Genomic DNA, 23,287 nt, shown 5'->3' on the forward strand with positions numbered 1-23,287 from the left:
AAGAGAAAGATTAAACCTAAAAGAACATGAACATGCCACTGGAATATTGCTGCCGAAGAGTGAACCAACCCCACCACCCAAGAGCTACATTAGTTTAGGATTTAATTTAGGATCCCATGCCCTGCCGAATACCCATCACAACCTCAACATCATCATCAACCACTGCAGATCAGCGCTACAAGAGGGTTCCTTTGAACTCTTGGCCACGAACCGCCCGTGCGTGCCCAAGCACAAAGCGCCGAAGATGGGAAGTTTGGAAGCCGGAGGGCTGCAGAACGAACCGGCTGATCTCAGGCAGTGTGCGAAGCAATCCCCTCAGAGGTGAGGGAGGGCAGCCTGCAAACGTCTCCCCCAGTGCCGCCCCGTGCTTGGTGGAGACAAAGCTGGTGGCCACTGAATGCCAGCATGCAGACCATTACGGCGAGATAATGCATGCACACAGCATGCACTCCGCACTCAAACTGTTTATCAGATTGTAACAGCACTGCGGCATCCAGGAGCGTGGATGTGCTGTTTTGTTCACATTTTAATGTGCCATCTTGCAGTAGATGCTTGCACAGCAGAGTAAATACAGTCTCTATATATACCCTGTGTGGGCGTCAGGGGTTATTTCTGACTGTCTTCATTACACTTCATTGCCAATTAAAATGCAAAAAAAATAAAAACCTCAACAATTCTCAGAGTGATTTCAGGCCGGTTTTTTTAATTATTTCCAGGACCTTTTCATTATGCAATTTCAAATTCTTATTGAAAGCTCTTCCTCTTACAAAGTTATCCTTGATGCATGTCAAGCAAACCAGACGCACTAAACCTTCTCCCCCTTCCTCTTTTGTTAATAAACACACATGAATAACATTCGCGATGTTTAGCCTCAAGAACAGTTTAATAATAATGCCGCATCTTGCTTTATATGGAGGGAGCTACAAAGGAAACTCAGAGGCTTAATAGGTACAAATATTGCGCTTCAATTGCAATAAATAAATAGTGCTGAACTGTAGAAACGTACCGACAGCAGCAATCTGAAAGATGTGGGTTCTGGTAACCCTCAAGCTAAAGCCGATTAGGTTTTGTTACATAGGTCCTTTGTGTATTTTTGTGCTGCTATACCAGTTAAATTGACCTCTACAGGAGCAGGCGCTGCTTTCATTGTTTAATGGCTTCACATTTTAAACCCAACTTAGGATACTCAGACGTAAAAAATAAGACCAGACCCCCCTCTAGCCTTGCACACGCACCGTGCCTACCTGTGCACTGACACCAGCGCTGCTGCCACCCGAGCAGCTCCTCTACAGCAGCACAAGGATGAGAATGAGCCCAGTAAATAGGCCCCCGGCCTGCCACCAAAGACAGCCTCAAAGATGGAGAGATGGATGTATGGATGGAAGCACTCGGTGTGAGATCTGCTTGTGTGAAGACACACGTATTTGCTGAGCGCTGCCTGACCGTAGGGAAACACCGTGAAGTAGCCAAAGGGAAGTTTTAGCCAAGTTCTAGGCACGTATATTTTTTTCTGGAGCTCCTAGGAAGCAGGATTAGTCAGTTTGGCTACAGGCTATAAAGCATAATTACTTATGTGAAATATGTTTAAATATGTAACTACAGTTGCTAATAGGAGAGCCCAGCACCATCGCTACGACAGAATTCCATGGACCAGCAGCTCAGACACGGGCACAAAGCTGAAGATCGTTCCCAAAGGAATCGCCTTGTCTTCAAAAAGAGACTTCAGAAATGAAACGGAGGCAGGCAAGGAAGGAGGGCAAAACGGTGCAGTTTTGGAACACGTGGTGTATCAGAAGAGATAGTTTGGGTACTGCAATGAGAAAGGCAGCAGGGATCTGTTCACACAGCAACAGCCCAAGCCCTTCCTCCAGGAGATCCGGCAGCCAGCGGAAGGCAAACTTCCACTGGAGACATGAGAAAGCCAGAGCTGCAACCCCTGGAAAACTTGGGAGACACTGCTGAGCAGTAACAAACCTTCAAGATATTAAAATAAAAGAATGGTGCATTAAGCGATGTGGTAAATGCAATTTGTCATTTAGCACTGTGAATCTATGGATTTTAATGACAGGGTCTCATTTACATTTAACAATCAGTGTACTAGAACATTTCTTGGAAACTGGGGATATTTTCTTGTCTCAGTAGGAATATATAGAAATTTCTTCTTGATTAACAATGGAGTAAGGGAGTTCTGTGCTGAAACCTTAGGCCCTTGGTTTCTCTCAAGCTGGATGAATATCAACATACCAAAGTGCAATCCTGAAAAGGAAAGCTCTCAAAAATTCAGTTGTTCGTAATAATTATGTATTTAACAATTCTTCTGCAAGAATAATATTATAAGCCACCTTACATTTTATTCTTCATTTATACTACACATCTGCTTTAAAAAAAAAAAAAAAAACAGACCATTAACAACATATCTTGTTCTAAATGGTACGTTTTGGATGTGACTTTGAAATGCACTTACAGCAACTTAGGAGCATAAATCCCACTGATACTCAATGGTATTTGTGCCCTTAATGCCTGTAGCCATTACTGAAAATCTCATTCTTTCCCAGAGCTTTGGAATTATTCCAGAGGTCATACTCATAGAAAGAAATGGCAAGTGTCAGAAGGTATTTTATATTTTCCAGCAGTACTATGCAGCTTTAGGACCACAATCAAGAATACTAAACTCGTGTATTTAAAACCATAATGGGGAGTTTAAGAAGAAGGGAAAGACTCGAGTCAAATTGAGCCAGTAAATTTGGGGATAAGATTAATCTTTGTTGCACACAAACTGGCAAAAACGGGATTCTTTTAATTCTCTTGGCTCCTGGGGCTAGCTGCTTTTCCCAGGGACACCACCACCAGTGGCCCTGCTCTGGCACCTATGTACCCAAAACATCTTCTCCTACTCAGACAGGAACAACCAGCACTTCAGGCTTTAGTTAAGGCTGAACTAAACAGTTTAACTAGACCAAATGAAATGTCTGTTTTTTGGCAAATCCTAGCCAGCTTTCCTCAGGTGGAGGAAACCCCAGCATTGCCAACCACCGCCTCCTGGACAGACACTGCTGCCGTCGTCCTACGCTGCTCAAGCATGCGCCGAGTCCCCTGGGTGGACACGCTGGCGTGGATGTGGTTGGCTTCCTCGTCTGCCATCTCAGGTGGGAGAGGAACAGGTTAATCTCTGAGCAGCCGCAGGGAAGTCAGCTGAATCGTGTGAGTCAACACGAGCACGTGAGCCTTTCTGCTAGATTCACTGACCTCTGTGATGCTCATTGCCCTCGCCCCGACGTCCCTGGGAGCTGAGCACCTACAGCACCTTTGCAAAACTGGTCCACCAGCCTCCTGCTCTCACTTCTACCTTCTGTGAAAAGGGGATTCAGAGATTTGTTAAAGAACCTTGCGAGAACCTAACAGGGCCACAGCCCTTGCTTTTACAGACAACGTGGCTGAGAGTTGATGAATACCAAGAGTGTTTGGCACTTGTGTGGAGTTACACAGACATTTCATGTTTCTGTGTTAAATTTCTGCAGGTCACAAGAAGAATTTTTATGAAGCGAAGCACACAGGAGATTGTTCATGGCAGACTTGGAAGTGGTGCTGTTATTTTGTCATTAACAAGAAAGAGAAGACTAGAAAGTTTCCAGAACACAAAGTAAAACTCATGCTCCAAACATCTGCTTATAAATTGCTTACAATCAAGCTTTGTAAAAAGCTTTATCGTTTTTATTCCCTCCTCCCCCCTTTCATACCATCACTTTCGGCTTGCCAATTTCATTTCTGTAACATTTGTGCACACTTACTGGTTTGACTGCGTATTCGCTTGAACAAACGACAAACTCCGGGTAACTGCATAAGGAGAGCAGGGCCATAACGCACGTTACAGTGTGCAGTGTCCCAGGCTGTGCTCTGCAGAGGGGCACTGCCAGCAGCACCGCAGTCCTGCCGGAGCTTTGTGACCTTCCCTGCTCCCCAGCCTGCACGCAGCCACGGCCGGCACCGTGCCAGCTCCCACATCCCCGCTCCCCATTACCATCTGCGTGTGGGAGACGGCCTCGGTGCCAGGAGCGCAGAGGCTACGAGGCAGGGGAAGCCAGAGAGACGGGCAAACAGTGCCCGGGCTTCCCTGCCAGGACAGACCCCGAACAGACATCCGGGCTCTCCTGGTAATGGAAGAGATGACCAGGCTGGGCTGACGGGTAGGAAACTGCAACGAGCCTTGGATGATTGCTGCTAGCATCACTCTGCCCTAAAAGCACCTAAAAAGCCCTAAAAGCCAGTGCAGCACTTGGCTTACCAGATGCCTGGACCCATACCACAATCCTCGAGACACCGTCACCACGGAGTGTCCCAGACTCTAGCCCAGTTTCCTTTTCCAGTCACCTACAAACAGAGATGGGCGCGTTCCCCCTGTACCTCCATCCCAGGCACGGCATCCAAAAGGCACTGCTGGACCAGCTTCCTGCCAGGAGGGATGGCAAGAAGAAAGACAGTGCTTCAGCCCTGCAGGGCTGGGACCCGCTAGGGGGGTCCCTAACGAGGAACCAGGAACCCAGCACGCGCCCCGAAGCCCCCACAAACTTGTACATCTCTTAAGACTGCTGATCCAGCACTCAGCGAGCCGCGCGGCACTTCCATGCGGCCTTGAATCCTCCTCTTACAGCATGTTCTTGGATGTGCCTGAGGTGCAGGCTGAGACTCCCCAGAGAAGGCACCTGAGTGGTCGAATCAGGACCTTGAACAGACTCACAGTAAATACCCTCGCTTGATCCTTAACTAGGTTCCATCTTTTTAACATCAGGCTTCAATAATCAGCTCAGGAGAAGCTGCAGAAGCAGATGCCAGGCCGCTAAGGACCCCTCCACGCACAACAACACCACAATGCTGCTTTTGCAGCCACATCGCCCAGCTAGCGCCCCGGGGGGGGGGGGAGGCAGCCACACCAGTCTTATGGCAATTACGTGAGCAGAGCCCATAGCACACCCCATAGCTAAACCATGCTGCTCACTGCAACTCTAGGGCAGCACGGGAGGAGCCACCCTCACCAAAACACCTACTACCTACACCTGTGCACAAAGCCAGCTGTCTGCAGACTCTTCCCCTGAGCTAGAGAAGCACACATCATGTCTCCTCCACCCCTCATGCACCTACGCTGCAGACCCAGAGCTTTTGCACAAGAGACTTGAGAGCAGCCCACCAACCCTCCAGGTCTTCAGCGTCTTCCAAAGGCACGTCATTCACACCTTTAGTAAAACTTGCAAGGTTTTTCATCTCCACAACTATTAACTGAGGTAGGTGAAAACCAGACTAAGGATTAAAGAGGGGTTTTTCAACAGCTCGGGAAGCCCTCAGTAAGCCACCACGACTTCCACGTACAGACAAGGACAGCAGCGGGGCAAGAAAGCACCCTTTGCGTCTTGGCTTTTTGTGTTTGCTTCCTGTAGTTGTCTGCAGATGGACAAAACATCCATCTGGGATGGACGGGAATCAGCAAAGGCTGAAATTTTAACTCAAAATCTGAGCTTTAAATAGCAATTTTAAAAACTCTCCCATAATATTTTGCCTTCATAAAAGCCAAACAAAATTTCTTAGACGTGAAAAATTTACAACCACTAAGAACAAAAGCTTTTAGAAAAAAAAGAAAGAAAACATTCATCATGTTTTAGGACTAAATCTTCTAGACGATTTAATTATGCTACTAAGTACCCTGCAAGTGCATTTGCTGCTCTGATGGAGCCTGCCAGCAATCCAAGAGCAACTTCAACCCAAGTTGGCCACTAAATTTGTGACCTCGTCCCACTTAAGACCACTTCCAAGCCCGCTGTCCTGGTGTCATCATCCCCACACCTCCCCCACAGTCACTTGTGGGGCAATCCAGAGCCGTGAGACTTCCCGTTAAATTCTGCAGCAATGGTTACCAGACAGTAATTTTGTGGACTACAAGCTAACGGAGAACAGAAACCCCATTAACAATTTACATTGAGCTCCCATCAAGTGGCAGGCTGTGGTACTGCTGCTGACCCGTCCTGACCCTTCAGGTCAGCCATTTGAAAACTAAAGGCGCCCCAGCATCTACCCTTGGATCTCACTTTGTTCATGTCATCTAAACTGTAAGCATCTTGTATGTATTTATCCAAAGCCCCTCTCCATTGAGCATCCATGAAGCTGTCTCTACAACCTTACTCTTACCATAATTAAGACTTCACAGAATCACAGAATCGTCTAGGTTGGAAGAGACCTCCAAGATCACCGAGTCCAACCTCTGACCTAACACTAACAAGTCCTCCACTAAATCATATTACTAAGTTCAACATCTAAACGTCTCTTAAAGACCTCCAGGGATGGTGACTCAACCACTTCCCTGGGCAGCCCATTCCAATGCCTCACAACCCTTTCGGTAAAGAAGTTCTTCCTAATATCCAACCTAAACCTCCCCTGGCGCAACTTTAGCCCATTCCCCCTTGTCCTGTCACCAGGCACGTGGGAGAATAGACCAACCCCCAGCTTGCTACAGCCTCCTTTAAGGTACCTATAGAGAGCGATGAGGTCGCCCCTGAGCCTTCTCTTCTCCAGGCTGAACAACCCCAGCTCCCTCAGCCGCTCCTCGTAAGACTTGTTCTCCAGACCCCTCAACAGCTTCGTTGCCCTTCTCTGGACTCTCTCGAGCACCTCCATGTCCTTCTTATAGCGAGGGGCCCAAAACTGAACACAGTACTCGAGGTGCGGACTCACCAGAGCCGAGTACAGGGGGACAATCACCTCCCTAGCCCTGCTGGCCACACTGCTTCTTATGCAAGCCAGGATGCTGTTGGCCTTCTTGGCCACCTGAGCACACTGCTGGCTCATATTCAGCCGACTATCAACCAATACTCCCAGGTCCTTCTCTGCCAGGCAGCTTTCCAACCGCTCATCTCCCAGCCTGTAGCGCTGCTTGGGGTTGTTGCGCCCCAGGTGCAGGACCCGACACTTGGCCTTGCTCAACTTCATACAGTTGACCTCAGCCCATCGGTCCAGCCTATCCAGATCCTCCTGCAGAGCCTTCCTACCCTCGAGCAGATCGACACACGCACCTAACTTGGTGTCGTCTGCAAACTTACTGAGGGTGCACTCAATCCCCTCATCCAGATCATCGATAAAGATATTAAAGAGGACCGGCCCCAGCACTGAGCCCTGGGGGACTCCGCTAGTGACCGGCCTCCAACTGGATTTGGCTCCATTCACCACAACCCTTTGGGCCCGGCTACCCAGCCAGTTTTTAACCCAACGAAGCGTACGCCAGTCCAAGCCACGAGCAGCCAGTTTCTTGAGGAGAATGTTGTGGGAAACGGTATCAAAAGCCTTACTGAAGTCAAGGTAGACCACATCCACAGCCTTTCCCTCATCCACTAAGCGCGTCACTTTGTCACAGAAGGAGATCAGGTTCGTCAAGCAGGACCTGCCTTTCATAAACCCATGCTGACTGGGCCTGATCGCCTGGTTGCCCTGTAAGTGCCGCGTGATGACACTCAAGTTAATCTGCTTGTTGCTAACACCAGTTACTCTCAGCCTGTGAAGGCAAACGGGAAGATTTAAATGAAACAACCTAATTTTTTGTTTGATTCCAGTAAGAAGCCTGTTTTCTGTTCCTGCAAAATACAAACACTGGGTAGCCCTGGATATCTAAGGTCATCATGTTCTCAAGGTAAATGTGGAAAAAAAGCCCAAAGAAGTAACTCTGGGGTTTTGAAAAGATGTCAAGAATTCGAAAGGAGATTTTGCCAGCCTCGAATGAAAATCCTGAAGATGGTTATTGGTAACACACAGGAACAGTGAACGACAAGAATCAGCAGTTCCTTTCATCCTACTGTCTGTGCCTACACATAAGAAATCATCCACCTAACCAACTTCAAATAGTTCCTCTTTCCAGCATGCACTGCAGGAAAAACAAAGCTGCCTTTGTAGAGATGAACCCCTGCGCCCCGAGGCAGCAGACCTCGCAAACCCCGTGATACCTGGAGCCTTCTCCTTAACCCAAGTCCCGTCTAAACCAACCAGGAAGGAACCTGCACAAACTGACACATCCAAAATAACTTTGTTCTATACAACATACCCTGAGTCAACCAAATACAAATTTAAACCAAAAAAATTACCGATACATAAAACGTAGTGTTTTGTTTGTTTTTTTTCCCTGAAGCACTGTAAAATCCAAGGCCGCCTGTCAAACAGCATTACCCAACCCAGTCAAACGCTTTCTTTGGTCTGTGACCAAGACAAAGCCTTGTTCCCGTTTCTTCACCCAAATGCACTGGGTGCAGCAGTACAGTGTATCCCGAGACCACACGAAGGCTACTTCCACGTAATCGAGGCTGACGGACATTTCTGTATTCACTGACACTACAGTCGCCTCCCACGCTGCTGCTTTAGCACCTTTTTGTGTGTTTAAAAGGAAGCATGTGCATAGGGTCCACAGGCATCCGGATTTGCTTTTTGATACACTTAATTCATTTGTTAGCGGTTTGATGCACACTTTCCAGAAGACAACTCATGTATTTTTAAAAAGAAAGGAACTGCGCTTTTTTCTTACTTGAAAGTTTCTGACATGTTTGATTAGATGGATAGTCAGTTCTGGACTTTGTATTGTCCAACAGCCCTTAACAACACAGTTGCCTTTCATGCATCATCATCTTGTAATGCAACAAATTTCACTTGAACTATCTTCCTCTGTGCACCAAAACATGTATGTTGCAATACAGAAACTCTGACATAAAAAAAAATTAGTAGTTCAACTATCTTATGACCTGGAAAACACGCTTCCTATGACAGACTCAAGGGGATATTCTTATCTTAGTTTACTGAGAATAAAGTTGGGAGGGATGCCATGTAACCCTACAGGCAGCATGCAGAGGACCACGGACAGAGGTGTGAGAACCGACAGCCACAGTCCTCACATTTCCAAGTGGAAATGCAGTGAATAAAATGTGAGACTCTAACCCGAATTAATATTCTACCTCAAATGACTGCAGAGGAGGTTTTGAAGGTGGACCCTGAACACCCAATAATCAGATTTAAAAAAAAAAAAAAGAACAACCTAACATTTCTTACTAAAGAATACATCACCATAGTTTTTAATGCTTGTATTTCCATGTGCTTGATTTTTTTGAATTCTCTCCTGATAGAAAGCTGCCTCTCTTTGGTTTTGAGCTAATGGCATTTGCCAAGCTTCCTTTCCATCCTTAGCATCGCAGTTCCCCATTCCACACAGACACTGCTGGAAGAGCTCTTGTTCTCCTTCCCTTCTCACCCTCCCTGACAGACACCCCCTGTACGTGGCTGGACACGTGAACCAACCCAATTATTCGTCCCCTTCCCACCAGGGAATGCCCCCAGCACACGTGTACAGGCGTATTTATAATTCCTAGCACTCCGCCGGCAGTGCTCTCCTGGCCCAGTCCCCTCGGCAGATGGACAGGTGCCCACACCTAGGGGTTTGGCCTGACAACCCTAAAGCTGCCAACACCGATTCCCCATACTGTCCACAGATGCTCACAGCCTTCTCGGGAAGGAAAACCAATGTTTTCAATAAAGCACGGTCTCTCCTCTGCAGGATACGGCTCTTTGCATATATCTGCTAACAACATCGCTGTATTTCTCCACCCCCTCCCCGGGCTTCTCCTTTTTGTCAAACTCTCCAGCATTTGTTCTGGATCTAATTAAAGTCCCTTATCACCATGGCGAGAGGGGGGCAAGGTCTAACAAAACAGCATTAATGAACTGATTGTTTTCACCGGGCACATACGGCACTATAATCCCTAAGACTGGAACATATCTACACTTGGAAAAAAAATCAAGTGAAGCTTGTGTTGTTTACATTTTTACAAGAGTTTAACTAGAAGCCCACGTAAAATTGGGTTAATCCACCAGCACCTAAGAACTTATTTTAATGGGAGATTTATGCTGGTTGGGACAGCAAACTTCATCCTTTTTCCTCCCCTGAGCATATGTACAAGTCTTGTGTCTACCATCTGACTCTTCTTCAAAGAGATGAGTTTCCCATAAACTTCATTAGTTAGATGCAGTTTTTATAGGTAATTCAGAACCTCTTCCCACCTTTCTGGGTTATTAAATCTATTAACATCCCAGGATATCGTTATGTAAGTACTGCTCATCTCCATTATGCAGCAGAATTAGAAGAGAGCTATTAGAACCGAGTTTGCCGTGTTTCATCTCATCCTCTACGTGAACTCAGGCACCAGAAGCAAACTAACCTGCATGGGTTGCGGCTTTGATACTGAAGAGAGTGACAAGAAGGCAAAGAGAAGAGGAGGAGACCAAGCCCACGAGGAAGGTGAGGCTTACACATGTTTCAGGCGAGTGCTGTGAGGAAGGTACGGTGTTTTCTTGCCCTACGAGCACGAATTCTGCACTCCGCCCTCCATTTGTCTCCTTCATCTCTCCTTTCATTTTCAATCCAACTTCCAGTCACATCTGAGTTTTTTAATACCACCTACAGTCAACCTAGACCAACCCTTGGAAGGATCCCCTCCAAGAAATGTCTAGTTTAAACGCTTACAGAAACTGTTCTTCATATTTCTACTCCTTCTTAGTTTAGGTTCAACTGGCTCCCCAGATGCTTTTTGAAGAAACTGCTAAAACAGGTCATTTTTTGACAGGAAACCAGTCCTGGCCAACAGTAATCTTCAGAAAGATCTCTCCACCTTTTACTGGAATAGAAAGCTTCAGAAGAATAGCGTGAGCCTTTTAATTAAGTATGATAGCTCCTCTACGTCATATAAAAAGGAAGAAAAAGTTCTATGTGCAAAACTTTGAAAAATTGCCTCATTTTTTCAGCACTTAAGGAGTATGCAAACTGAAACATGCAGGGTATGCTTACCTTGTTGGCTGGTCCAAAAGGCTTCAGCTGATGCTGCATTGGAGCCACATGTCCCTGAAGGGGATGCCAGTGGCCACCGCCCCATCTCAGTAACAGAGGTAAGGACAGCATCTCTTTTCCCTAAATTTCTTCTCACTGTTCCAGGCCCACCCCTCCTGCCAGCCCATTTGCTTCTCAGCTTTCTCTAGAGACACAGCCAACATTGTACATGCTGAAGGATCCTCCCCAGCCAAACCAGCCCCGTTAGATAGGTGTAACGGAGCATCCTCACAGGTCCGTCCCAAGGCACGAGGGGCCGCAAGCACTGCTCAGCAAGGAAGGCAGCAACCGTGTCACTGGCATAGGGCCTTCTGCCTCCCGTTCTTATTTTGTGTAGTAATCAAAATTTGAGGCTCAGATACAGGACAAAATAGAAGGTTTTATAAAAAACATCTATATACGAAAAGAGCCAAGGGATACCACACACAAAGAACACTAAAATATGAGGAGTCAATTCTAGCAAGAGAGGAAATGTTTTTTCTAGAAGAACTAGAGAAGTGTTTTTAAAGCAGTGGTTGTTACAACGATCAGCACCAAGACACTTGGACTCCTTCAACACACACCATATGCTTCAACTAATTTTCACAACACTCCAGGGAAGCAAACACCTCCATATTAACAATCCCATTACACAAGCGGGGCGAGCAGGACAGAAAAACGGCGTCAGCACCCTACATCCAGTAGAGATATGGCATGTGTGAGTGTTGGTGTGAGGACTGAGCTCGGGCTTGCTTGGCTCAGACCACTACACAACACCTGCCTTGCATTTTCAGTGCACACCTACCTACGTTCACTGCTTCAGAGCGTGGCTTTGGATCCATCTTCTGTCCCTCCTGTTTGTTAAATGCTCAGCCTGCTTGGTCATCCTGCCCTCTGAACAATCACACATTTCCTAGTGTAAATGGGCTCCTCTGCTGCACACCCGGCCAAGCATTAAATGCTGCTAATGACGCTCGTCATGGGCTGTTTGTTCTCTGTCCTCTCTGCAGGAGAGGAGCATGTGCGCCGGTTGGGATGGTTTTTAATAAATACGTGTTTGCTCTCGGGGTGGCACAACAAGACCACAACCAACGCGTGACTGATACAAACACAAATAGTGCATGCTGCTACGCGCTCATGCCGGGTGCCCAAGGTAAAGAAATGGTCCTGGCACCCAAACCAGAGCCAGTCTGGGACCTGTTTACATGACCTGGGTACCGCACCGCTGTCACACGCATACTGACCTCCATGAGATGGGGCACAGCACCGCCCAAGGACTGCTACGGCGGGGCTCAGCACCAGCACGAGGATGGCCATGAAATTCAGAAGGCCATTCAACTACCAAACAGTGACTTTTTTCTGATCAAGTTCTCCCCGAATGCAAAGCTACTTAAGTCAACAAACGCCACACAATTATAACGTAGGCCTCTTGGCTTTGTTTAGCCTATGTAATTTGAATTCCAGGAATCCTTTGCTTGCAGGGACGCTGCATATACATTCAGAAAACAAACACAATATAACATGAACGTAGTACACAAGTTTGTGATGAGCATTGCTTGTCCCTGTCAACCGGCTGCGCTGATGAATAACACTTACGATGGATCACATCGCCCACTAACTATGACCGCAGCCTTCCCGTCTCCAAAAGCCACGTGCTTCTCCAATTAATTGCTCAGAACTAATTGTCAGATGTAATTTTCAACCAGCAATTTCTTCTTGCCTTCCTCCTCCTTAATACATTCCTTTCACACGCATTCCCTGCAGCACCTGACTCGCTCAGCAATCTTCCTCCTTCCTCACGCTCATGCATTATGTCCTAGACCTAATCTCTCCTTGCAGCTTCTGAGCAGAGCTCTTCCAGGCAGCTGACATTTAAATAACTTCTGTATTGACTTTCCTCTGCTGTACCTCGAGCCCTCCTTGTTTTCCTTGTGTTCATATTCCAATTCAGCTCCGCACAGCTATTGCAGAGGATATTGGAACGCAGCTTGACTGATAATCAATAAATACCTTTACCCTGCAGTTCCTCGGATGCAAGGCACAGGAGGAGATTCCCCTCTCCTCACATGCATACTGGCTATTTTGGATAAACTTACAAGGGCGGAAGAAGGTTCTTCCCAAACCTGGTTTCAGACACCGCTAAGCCTGTGAACTTCCCTTTAACTCGCATTAAACTGATACAACTTTTAATTAAAAAAGTAATTTTGAAAAATTGCTTGTGCGGTGTGTAAGGTGATGTTCAGACAGCATCACTGATCCCCAGAGTTGTGCAGCCTTGAGTTTAATAAACTGAATTTTCAAAAGTAAACACAGCTTGCATCAAGCACAAGCCCTTCTATTCCAGGCCAGCCTTCCTCGTGCACCCCTCCGCAGCGGGCAGAGGCGGCTTGCACCATGGGGGTTCAACCCGAGGGGTGCTGTCAGGGTGCTCAGCCCTCACCACTGCCCACTGCCTCCATCCCATGGGGATGCCAAGAAGCAGGAATTCACACCCAAGAGCATGTAACCCTGCCACCAGCTGGGTTAGCACACTCCAGCCTTCGATGGCTGTCGCTTGGTATTTATTTTGCCTCATGCTTTATTTCCCGCAGCAGGCGATCTAGCAGAGGCGGAAGGCAAAGGGGAGAACAAAACCAAAACAAAAACCAAACTGGGATATGTTGCTGTATGCAGGAGCAAGCCAAAATCGTTCTCTGGTTTCCTTCTACTTGCTTTTATAACTGTTCACCTGCTCTTGCTGGCAGAGGTTTTTTAATGGAACCGTTTGACTCATCTCCGACGTGTCAGGAGTTGGGACGTCGATGCTGACATCCCATTGTCCTGTACACGAGGCTCCACAGCCCCTTGGCCGATGGTGAGCGCCTCCACACAACCAGGACAGGCGAGCCTCAAAAAGCAAACATGTTGAGAAGCAGCACGCACTGTGCTGATCCGAAACAGCAGGCATTTGGTTGTTAAGTCAATGTTATTAAATATAAATACAGCGTTTACCACTTTCATCTTTGCTTACTTGCATTGCTGCTACTGCAAAGCTTCCAAGGTCATTAGAAATGTCAAACGGGGATGGTGGCGTTACCTCTTCTTGCCTGTTCCACCAGGAAATTGTAGGGTTGCACGTGACTTCTTCCCGCCAGCAAAAACCCGTATAGTTCCTCATGTATTTCTTCAGTCAAAGAAAGCAGCTTCAAAGGTTTTGTTGTCCAGTGCAATAACACGAATACTTTAACGCTCAGCAACGCCCAGTGACGCATTTCATTCCTGTGTCCCTCAGCTCTAAGCACGACTTCTGCTTACCCGGTGAGACTGAGCTTTGCCAACACTTCATTTCATTAAACGGACATTCAGATTTGGTCTCAGTTCCACAAGATACTTAAGCATCTGCCCAAACACGATGTGTGCAAATACTTCAGTGAGGTCTGATTTTAGGCTATCTGGCAACACATACAACAAACTCCAGAAGATACAACACTACTTCTTTATCTGAAGAGCTCTACTCTGCAGATAAGCCTTTCAGAGCTGTGCTAGTTTCAGCTGTAACAAGCTCTTCACACTTTTTGTAACTAATGGGCTCCACATATTCATCTCCAAAGAGATAAATTCCCTTCCTCCCTTTCCCTTTTAAATAAGCCAGGCAACATTACAAAAAATAACATCTGTGCCACAGTTATGCAAGAAGCAGCATGATCACCATTAAGCTGCGCACTACAAAAATAGCTGATTTTTTTTTTTTTTAATGAACAAAGGTTCACCTTTAAGCCTTGGGATCAGAGAGGTTTTCAGCCACCTCTGTTCCTTGCTTACACTAAACTACCTGCTGTGCTGCCCCTCCTTGTTGCTGTCGTGATGGGGAGTTCGAACACAGGTGGTACAAACAGCACGGACGGACCGATTCTGGATGGAAAGGGCTTAAACATGCAGTAAGAAGAGGAAGAATCCCCAAAGTGTTGTTAGTACGTGTATACATTTTATTGGAGTATGCAAACGGCATTATATATTTTCTTGCAACGCTTAGCAAGCCTTCTCTTTTCATAAATATAGGTCAGCAGAGCTAAACTCTGTTTTTGCCTCAACTCCCACTTTAAATGCATAAAGAATTAGATTTTTAGGGAGCAGAATGAAAGAAATGGTCTATTTCATGCTATTATGTACGCAGCCAAGGATCCCAAAGGGTTTGTTTGGGCTTTAAAAACAAAACAAAAAACCCTTGGCATTTGTCAGGTTAAAACCATTTTTCTTTGGTCTTTGCACAACCATCCTTCCCAGATTTGAATAAATAACATCAAACAAATTCCCCTGAATTCCATTACCATGGCATGCGCAGAAGTTGCTGAAGGATGCAGGGCAAGGCGGGGGCACATCTGATGGCAGAGGAGGAAGGGGGGCATCCTGCACCACCCCACGTCCCACCGCTGCCTCAGCACCCGTAACGCCGAAGCACGGAGCTGTCCAAGGAGCCGCGAAGATCGCGCTCAGCAGCTAAAACACCGCAGGGCATTGCTCTGCCCATAAACACCTTGGGGCATACTGAAAGGTACCGACTAGACCGTGAGCTACTCGGTAGTTTTGTGCCTCGGCTCTTCACGGACTCACACTTGCAAATTCACGTGAGATTCCAGCTGGCCCCTGCAGCAAAGGGCCACGTCCCACCACATACAACCTAATACTGTGTCCTTAAATCCTTCTCCTCCCCACCACTGCACTCGCTGGTCCCTGGCTCTCCTGGCTGCTGAGGACCAGGTTGGGATGCCCCGAGGCGATGGCTGCACGTGCGTCTTCTGCTTCCTGCCACCACCGGGGCCAGCTGGGGCACCTGGGAAGCTCACCCACGGCCCCTCTGAAGTCGCCCAGATCCAGCCTTTGGGAGGGGAGAGGAAATCCTTTGCCATGAGCGTGCTGGCAGGTGGCACAGATGGAGGTGAGCACTGCAAACAAGGGAGGAAGGACAGATGTTGCTAACGGGGGAGAAAAACCTGATGGAGGGACTGGGATAGCACAGTTAACACGTTAATCAGAAATCGCTAATTCCATCCCTCCCTCCTACACGCCGGTAACCACCAAAGAGCCAACACGGCTGTCACAAACCAACAAGGTGCTCGCTGTGCCCAGTAGCCACCTCGCCTCCCGAGGGGCAAACCCAGCTCCAGGCCTGATGGCCACAAAGCATCGGGTCCTGGACCCACATGGCTATTAGCCTGGTGCTCTACACATGCACAAACCTCAAACCGAAGGTAAATCCAAGCTGCCAGCTCGCGCTACCTGACGGAGCGATGAATTCTGAGCCAACCAACTCAAGGCCATCAGAAAATTCACCCTTTCAAACCAGAGACCTCTTGTGAACACAGCGGGCTGCCCAGCCTGCTGCTCCCATGCAGAAAGGCTGGCGTTACAGCAGCTAAGACGAGGAAAGGGCCAGCTCAAACAGAGAAAGAAAGCAGGGAAAGAATTAGTTCAAATTAAAGAAAGAAGCAGGCACAATAAACAAGAACGCTTTTGCTGCAGTACCGACTCCCCATCAGATGATGAGCTACCCAGACAAATACGACAATTAAGTCAGCGAAGGTTACTGGGTTAGGACAAATTATGCTTTCCGCAGGAGGTTTCAGCTGATGGTTTCTCCGCATTTGCCGTGCCCAACTGGGTTACCCACGTAGCTCCCCTGCTCCAGTTGAACTTGCAGACACCAGGGCCAGTGATGGTCCTAAACGCGCTCCGAACCCAGTGCTGCTCGTCAGCCCGCTGCGCTCTCACAGCGACGTCGAGCTGATGTATCTCAAAACCAATATATCACACCCACCCACAAAGGGTCCGTGACGAGCCGCCGCACGGACAGGTGATTTTGATGTAGTGGATATCCTTGGATAGACATAAACAAACCACAGGAAATTACCGCAAGTCGCTCCCTACAGAGGCAGCGGGGTCACGAAGATCGGGGTTTGCTTGTTTGCTTTAATATGAACTGAAAAATTGTGGTCAGCGGCAGGCTTTCCGTTCTCATGTTCCCAAAAATTCCACCCACCCCTCCACGTTAAAGGCACCTACTGAGCCAACCTGCTCATGCAATGTCTGAAAAATGTGTTTTTTCTTCAGAAAAGTATTCATAGCTAAAACCACCTCTCTCCCCACCAGTCTCGTTCACAGAACCAAGAAGAACCCAAATTATTCCACACCCTACAGGGGGAACACGGGTAATGCCCGGTCCGCGGAGCGCAGTCAGAGCCTGGGTCTGCAGCCAAAGAGTGGGAAATTGGGACCAGCGCAATGGATGGGAAAGAACTTTATATATATATATATATATTAAAAAAAACTTATAGTTTCAGCTAAAATACTAAAAATTAAAGAAGAGCTTCAGTGGCACTTCTGAAGAATGAAAAAAAAGGCTTTGGAAGCTTTAGATTTGAAGCTTCACAAGCTTCTTATGAAAAATGCAAGCTTTGAAAAACTTGTGAAGATTTAATGTTCTTACTTTGGGCTCTCCTACTGCCAACGAACTATGGATGCTGTAACTAATAAAAAATAATTAATGTCAATAAACAGGCTTTTCAGAAGGCCTCAGCTTCTCTTCTCCATCAAAGACACGAGCCATTCATCGGTACGTTATGCTGGAAACAAAATCCATGGGGCCCCCCTCCTCCCTATGCCCGGTTCTTCTGCCTTAAGACTTGCCATCAAAACCTCTCCTGGATACTTCTAAGCTCAAGGAAAGCAATCAAGACTTGTTTTTCTCAGCATCCAGCTCCAAAGGCAGCCCCCACACCCCTAGAAAGGGTAAGGGTGTTTCGGGAGGCGTTAGAAATGGCTCAGTGCACGAAGCACGCTGGAACAGTGCCAGGCCTTGTGGTCCAGCGTACCACGGTCATACCAAAGGGCAAGAGCAGAAAAGCTGGGAAAGAAGATCAACCCGAAACCCTCTAGTGACACATCCACCCATGCTCTGAAGGCACGGCACAAACAAAATTTATTAAAAAAAGAGAGAGAGAAATACTGGATCAGTGAAAGGAAGCAATTAGGCAGCAGAATTTTCTATCACGGAAGGCTATCGAGACGAGAGCTTGGATAAATTAGGCATTTTGTAATAAAAAAGAGTTCCCAGAGCTTTGTTAAAACCACACAAGACTGTGGGTGTGAGCCCGGGCTGCCGGGCACCAACCACCTCCTGCACCCGGCAGGGTGGGAAGGAAACCAAGCCCTGGCCCCGCGCTCACCCCGCCTGAGAGGGACGCCAGAACGCCTCCTGTATACAAGAAATTCTCCAGATTTAAAGTTTTAACACGAGCTAACAAACGCCAGGGATGAAAGAAATCCCGGGATGAAAGATCTCCATGACACCTGCTTTGAATAAAAAGGCACCGCTGCAAAAATATCAGGGACCTGCTGGTCTGGAGCCTTTGCTCCACGCCATTCCCCAGACGTCAATTTGGGAGAGATGCGCACAAAAGCGGCGTTACACAGATTACACGCTATTCCCCGCAAACAAAATCCACCCGGCGCCGCTGCCTCGCTGCCCAAAGCACTGCTGAACCAAAGCCACCTCCTCCATGAGGGGACGTGGTTAGGGATTTAGGGATAAGGCACACGGCCGCGTTCATCGCTGCCTTGCGCGGCTCCTTCCAATGCCTTCGCTGCAGCTCGGCTTCACCGGACACCCCCAAAACCCTAAAAGCCAGGGCTGTGAACCCAACAACGCCAACACTTGGGCACAACAGTGGGGTGGTTTATCCCAAATTTGTGCATCCTTCAGACAAAATCCATGCCCAGCACATGGATGCTTAAACCAAGCAACTGCCTCTGGTGTTCCTAACCTCACCGCTCGGCTTACAGCACCGGGATGCAACCACTACGGGACGCCCACACCACGAGGGCACGCAGGAGCCTTCACCAAATGCACTTGGTTTTACACAACACGCCTTGTCTCCTCGCTGACCACCTGCCCAGATGCCCAGGTAGCGATGACAAAGCCAACGCAAACTGCGCTAGCAGGACACAAAGACTCAGCACCAAAAGAAAGGCACAACCCTCGCCCAGGTGAAGAGGCAGGGTCTGGCACATCTCAGGTGGATTGCATCGAAATTATTTTGCTCCCAACTCTCCAAATATCTTTCTGTGAACTCCCTCACAGAGCAAAAAGTGCTGTTATTGAGAGGCAACAGCGATTCTGCTGCATTTGATGCTCACTCCACCTGCCTCGCCAGGCCAAGCACAAAGCCGGCGACCACGGCGTCCACGCGGGACTCGGGCGAAGCCCAGAGCTCGCGCCGCTCTCCTCCCTGAGGAAAAGAGTATTTCCCAATGTTGCCTGTGACAGGGCACAAACTTTAAGGGGACCATTCGCTGGGGAAATCAGCGCGGCTGGAATGGAGCCGTTATTGCTCTGGCCACGACGGACAAGGTGGGTTATCTGAGACGCACTGCTGCCCTACCCGCTGGTGATTGTGGCCTACACCTGGGCTGCCGGCCCGAGCCGCGCTCCTTTGTCTGGCAATACTTCCTCCCCAGGCCTCCTCCCGGTTTTGCAAACTCGTCCAAGTCTTTTCAACACAGAAAGGGAGAAGATACGCCAAAAACATCCACAAGACATCACCCCCTCAGAAGGAGGACCCCACCAAAACACCGCCCTACGCAGCCGCGCTCGCCGACAACCACCCGGCCACACTTTTCTCCCCTTTTCTATTCCCCCCCCCCCCCATCCAAAAGACTTCTCACTGACCATCTGCAAGGGGAGACGGAGCTCTACTCCAAAAGACAGCAAGCACAAAAAAAAAAAGGAAAGACGAAAACGCCCAAAGGCCCCCCCACGCCCCCTGAAGCAGAACGAGGGGCAGGGGGAGGGAGGGGAGACGCGGGCCGGAGGCTCCCCTTCGCTGCCCGCCTTTCATTTCTGCTGAGCACTCGGACTGGCTCCCTTTATTCGCAGCCGGATACGCGCTTTCAAAGATACTGTACTACTGTGTAGGCCGACCGGGGGACTCTCTTTTCTTCCCTTAGTTAGAGCTTTTGGGAAAATAATTATTCACCAATACCGCCGTCGCAAACAGAGAGAGCCAAATCAATGCAGCTTTGTACGGGCCGCCGCCAGCGCAGAGCCCAGCGCCGGGGACCCGCAGGCACTGCCCAAGGCCCGTGGCACCGCTCCGCCCTGCGCCCACCCTCCCCGCGGGCTTCACGCGCTCCGACAGCGACATCCGAAAACACACAGCCAGGCTTTAGCCCCTTGAAAGGAAAAAAAAATAATAATAATAATAGTAATAACCATCATAGCGTAAAGCGTTGGTGCAGAGCAGGTTTATTCGCCAAACAGGTTGATTTATGTAGCGGACTCGAGGCGCATCCAAACCTACTACGGGCTTACATAATTGCCACCCGTTTCACGGGTCCAGTCCTTTTGTCAAATATTTATTTGCCAGAAGTGGTTCACCAGCAATCGCCGTTGCAGCCCCGTAGCTGCACGGCGCCCAGCGCGGGGTGCCAGCCGGCAGCTGGGGGCTGCCTTTGTGTTTTGGGGGGGCTGGGGGTGATGGGTTTTGGTTTATTTTTTTTTCCTCCGTAATTTCTGTGGTGCTCTGCGAGCCGGCGGCCTGTGGGGCTGAGGATGGAAAGGAAAGGATGGGAAATGGAAAGGAGGGAAGGGAAAGGGAAGGGAAAGGAGGAGAAGGGAAGGGAAGGGAAGGGGAAAGGAGGGGAAGGGAAGGGATGGGATGGGATGGGATGGGATGGGAAGGGAAGGGAAGGGAAGGGAAGGGGCCGGCCGGGCAGCTCGCCGCCCGGCCAGATGGCTCATTATCCTCCCGACAGCCGCATTCAGGAGGGCTAGCAGACAATGAGGCGGGTTTCATCCTGCCCCCCGCTGCCCCCTTCCCCCCCGCGCCGGGGGCCGCTCCCCGGCCCTCCCTTCCCCGCAGGCCCCGCGCAGTGCGGGCAGGCCGCGGCGGCGGCGCCCCCGGCCCCCTCCTTCCTCCCCCTCCGCCCTCCTCCTCCTCCTCCCCGGGGGTCTCGCCCCCTCCTCGCCCACCCCCCACCCCGGGACTCACCTCAGCGCCGGGCCCGCGAGGGAGGAGGCGGCGGCGGCTCCTCAGGGCCCGGCGGCGGCCGCGTCCCCCCCCGCCGCCCCTCTCAGCGCCGCTCCATGCGCGCAGGTGGAGGCGCCCGCCCCTTCCCTCCCCCTCCCTCCCCACCCTTCCCCTCCCCGCTCGGCCGCCGCCATTGTTCCCCCGGCCGCGGGGCCGCGCGGCGCGTCCCCGCGGCCCCTCACGGAGGGCTCGGGAGCGCGCGTGGCGGGCGGGGAAGGACAGGGCGGGACGGGACGGGACAGGGCGGCCTCACCTGGTGGTGTCCGTGCCGCCGCCGCCTCCTCCGGGCCCCGCTGCAGCCGCCGGGGCCCCGCCGGGGAGGGGCAGCATCGCCGCCCGCCGCCGCTCCGCACCGCGGCGGGGCCGCTGTGGAGAGGGAGAGGAGGGAGGAGAGGGAGGGAAGAAGGGAGATGGAGGGAGGGAGGGACCCGGCCCCGCCGCCCCCCCCCCGCACGCCCCCGCCGCCGCTGAGGGGAGCGGGCGGAGCGGGGAAGGCGGCGGCGCCCCGTCAGTGAGGGGGGAGAAAGTTTTGGCTGCCGATCATAAAGCCCCGGCCCCCCTCCCGTCAGGGGAGGAGAAAGTTAAAGGTGATAAAGGCACTGTAGAAATAAAGCAAGTTTTAAGCGCAGCTACGGGAAAGGGAGATGGGTGTGAGCCCACCGGGTTGGGCACAGGGATGTGGGTGTAAGCATTTCTGGTACAAGCGGGCACCTGTGGCTTACACAAAATACCGTTTTTCCACCTGGGAAACAGGCCAAAAAGTTGCTTTAGGTTTAAGTCACAGTATCACCTGGATGTTATCCTGTGTAACATGCTCTAGGTGGTCCTGCTCTGCTCTTCTGAGGTCCCCTCCAACCGCCCTGGGATTCCCTAAGTTAAAGTATCAAGCACTGGCCTCGCTCCCAAGAGATGTGGCACACACGCAGGAATGAAGAGGAACAGTGCAGCTCCCCGCACTCAGCACCCTCCACCCCAACCCAGCCCCACACCCCGAGCAATAAACCCCTCTTGTTCCTCAGTAGCAGCGGTGCCCGGGCTGTGCCATGCTCTGTGTACAAACACACAGCTCGTTCCTACTGCTCCTACTCAAAGCACCGTGCCCCGGTGTAGAGGAGGCAAGCGGTGAGCGATGGTACTAGGGCCAGGGAGCAAGCCCTAAGCCAAGCAGCAGCACCACCCCATCCTACTCACAGTCACGCTTCTCCCCTCCAGTATCAGCCCAGTGCTGTGGAAGGTGCAGAGGTCAGCCCCTGCAGCATTGCACATCTCTACTATAATACCATATTTAATTTCACCCCACGTTATTTTCTTGACAGAAAGATTAAAGTGATATAAGTGAGTAATTAGGGTAAGGTGAGACAGTGACGGTGCATCTGGCAGCACTCAGTAAAATAAACACACTTCAGATGGTGTTCATTACCTGCTTGGCACATTTCAAAATACCCCAAGCTCGGGGCAGGTTTTGCTCTCAGCCACACCTGGGGCAGTGCCATTGGAGCTGTTACCTTCAGAAATGCCCCCAAAAGGCACCCCACAGTGCCAGGATGAGGGTGGCTGGAAGCACTGAAGCACTGACATGCACCCACCAGCCCTCCCCAGCTCCTCCTGAGGGCTTTGGGAAGGAAAGCACAGCAGTACTGTGCGCGGGGACATCCATCGGCAGTACCTAACCGCCTCCATAAGGTTAGATGCAAGGGTGGGAAGAGCCTTTGTGGAGATGGAAAGATACGTTCAATTAAACACACGTTGCACCTGGATCCAGTTTAGAAGACAACAATAGGTATTTAAGTGCCTTCCTTTCTTGAGAACACAAACATAAGGCTTGCTTATAGGTTATCATTGTAGCTGTGGCACAGTATGGCACAGTATAATGTCTTTAGTTTCCTGCATGCTACTCATTTAGGATACTTTGTTTACAGAACTACCATAATATCAGTCCATCAGCAGCACAGAATTCTGCACAGCATCTTGGGCAATCTTAAAAATTAACAGTCTGTGCACTGTGATCTTTTTATGTACTGCCACAAACACGTGCAAAATGCGCTGGCTTGATGGAAGTGCAGCTACCCACCTCGGCTGGTGGATATTAAATTTCCAGACTGTCAAATAAGAGACTTGCAGGTCTAAGAACAAGGTGCTAAGAAAACTCCTCTTGGCAGGAAGAGATCAACAAAACCCTGAGTGAGGAGAGATTGCAATGCCATCCACCGCCTCGCTCTGCCCTGCCACACACCCTCATTGCTTTCCTGACCTCCCCAATACAGTGCAGCTGCAACGTGCATTGCAATCATTCACTACAACCTGTAAGACGGAGCAGATCAGACACTTACATCTGTCCCATCCTCCCAGC

General features: G+C 49.7%; 1 protein-coding gene across 1 annotated transcript in view; it reads right to left on the bottom strand.

Moving 5' to 3' along the window:
- NEXMIF (neurite extension and migration factor) overlaps window positions 1-21,100 on the bottom strand; it is a 138,992-nt gene extending 117,892 nt beyond the window's left edge. The window contains exon 1 of the mRNA XM_040572466.1: window positions 20,899-21,100. The gene's annotated coding sequence lies outside the window, so the exon portion shown is untranslated. The remainder of the gene's footprint in view (window positions 1-20,898) is intronic.
- Between the last annotated feature and the right edge of the window lie 2,187 nt (window positions 21,101-23,287).

This window comes from Cygnus olor, chromosome 13 (genome assembly GCF_009769625.2).
Source record: "Cygnus olor isolate bCygOlo1 chromosome 13, bCygOlo1.pri.v2, whole genome shotgun sequence".
NCBI classification, from domain to species: Eukaryota; Metazoa; Chordata; class Aves; order Anseriformes; family Anatidae; genus Cygnus; species Cygnus olor.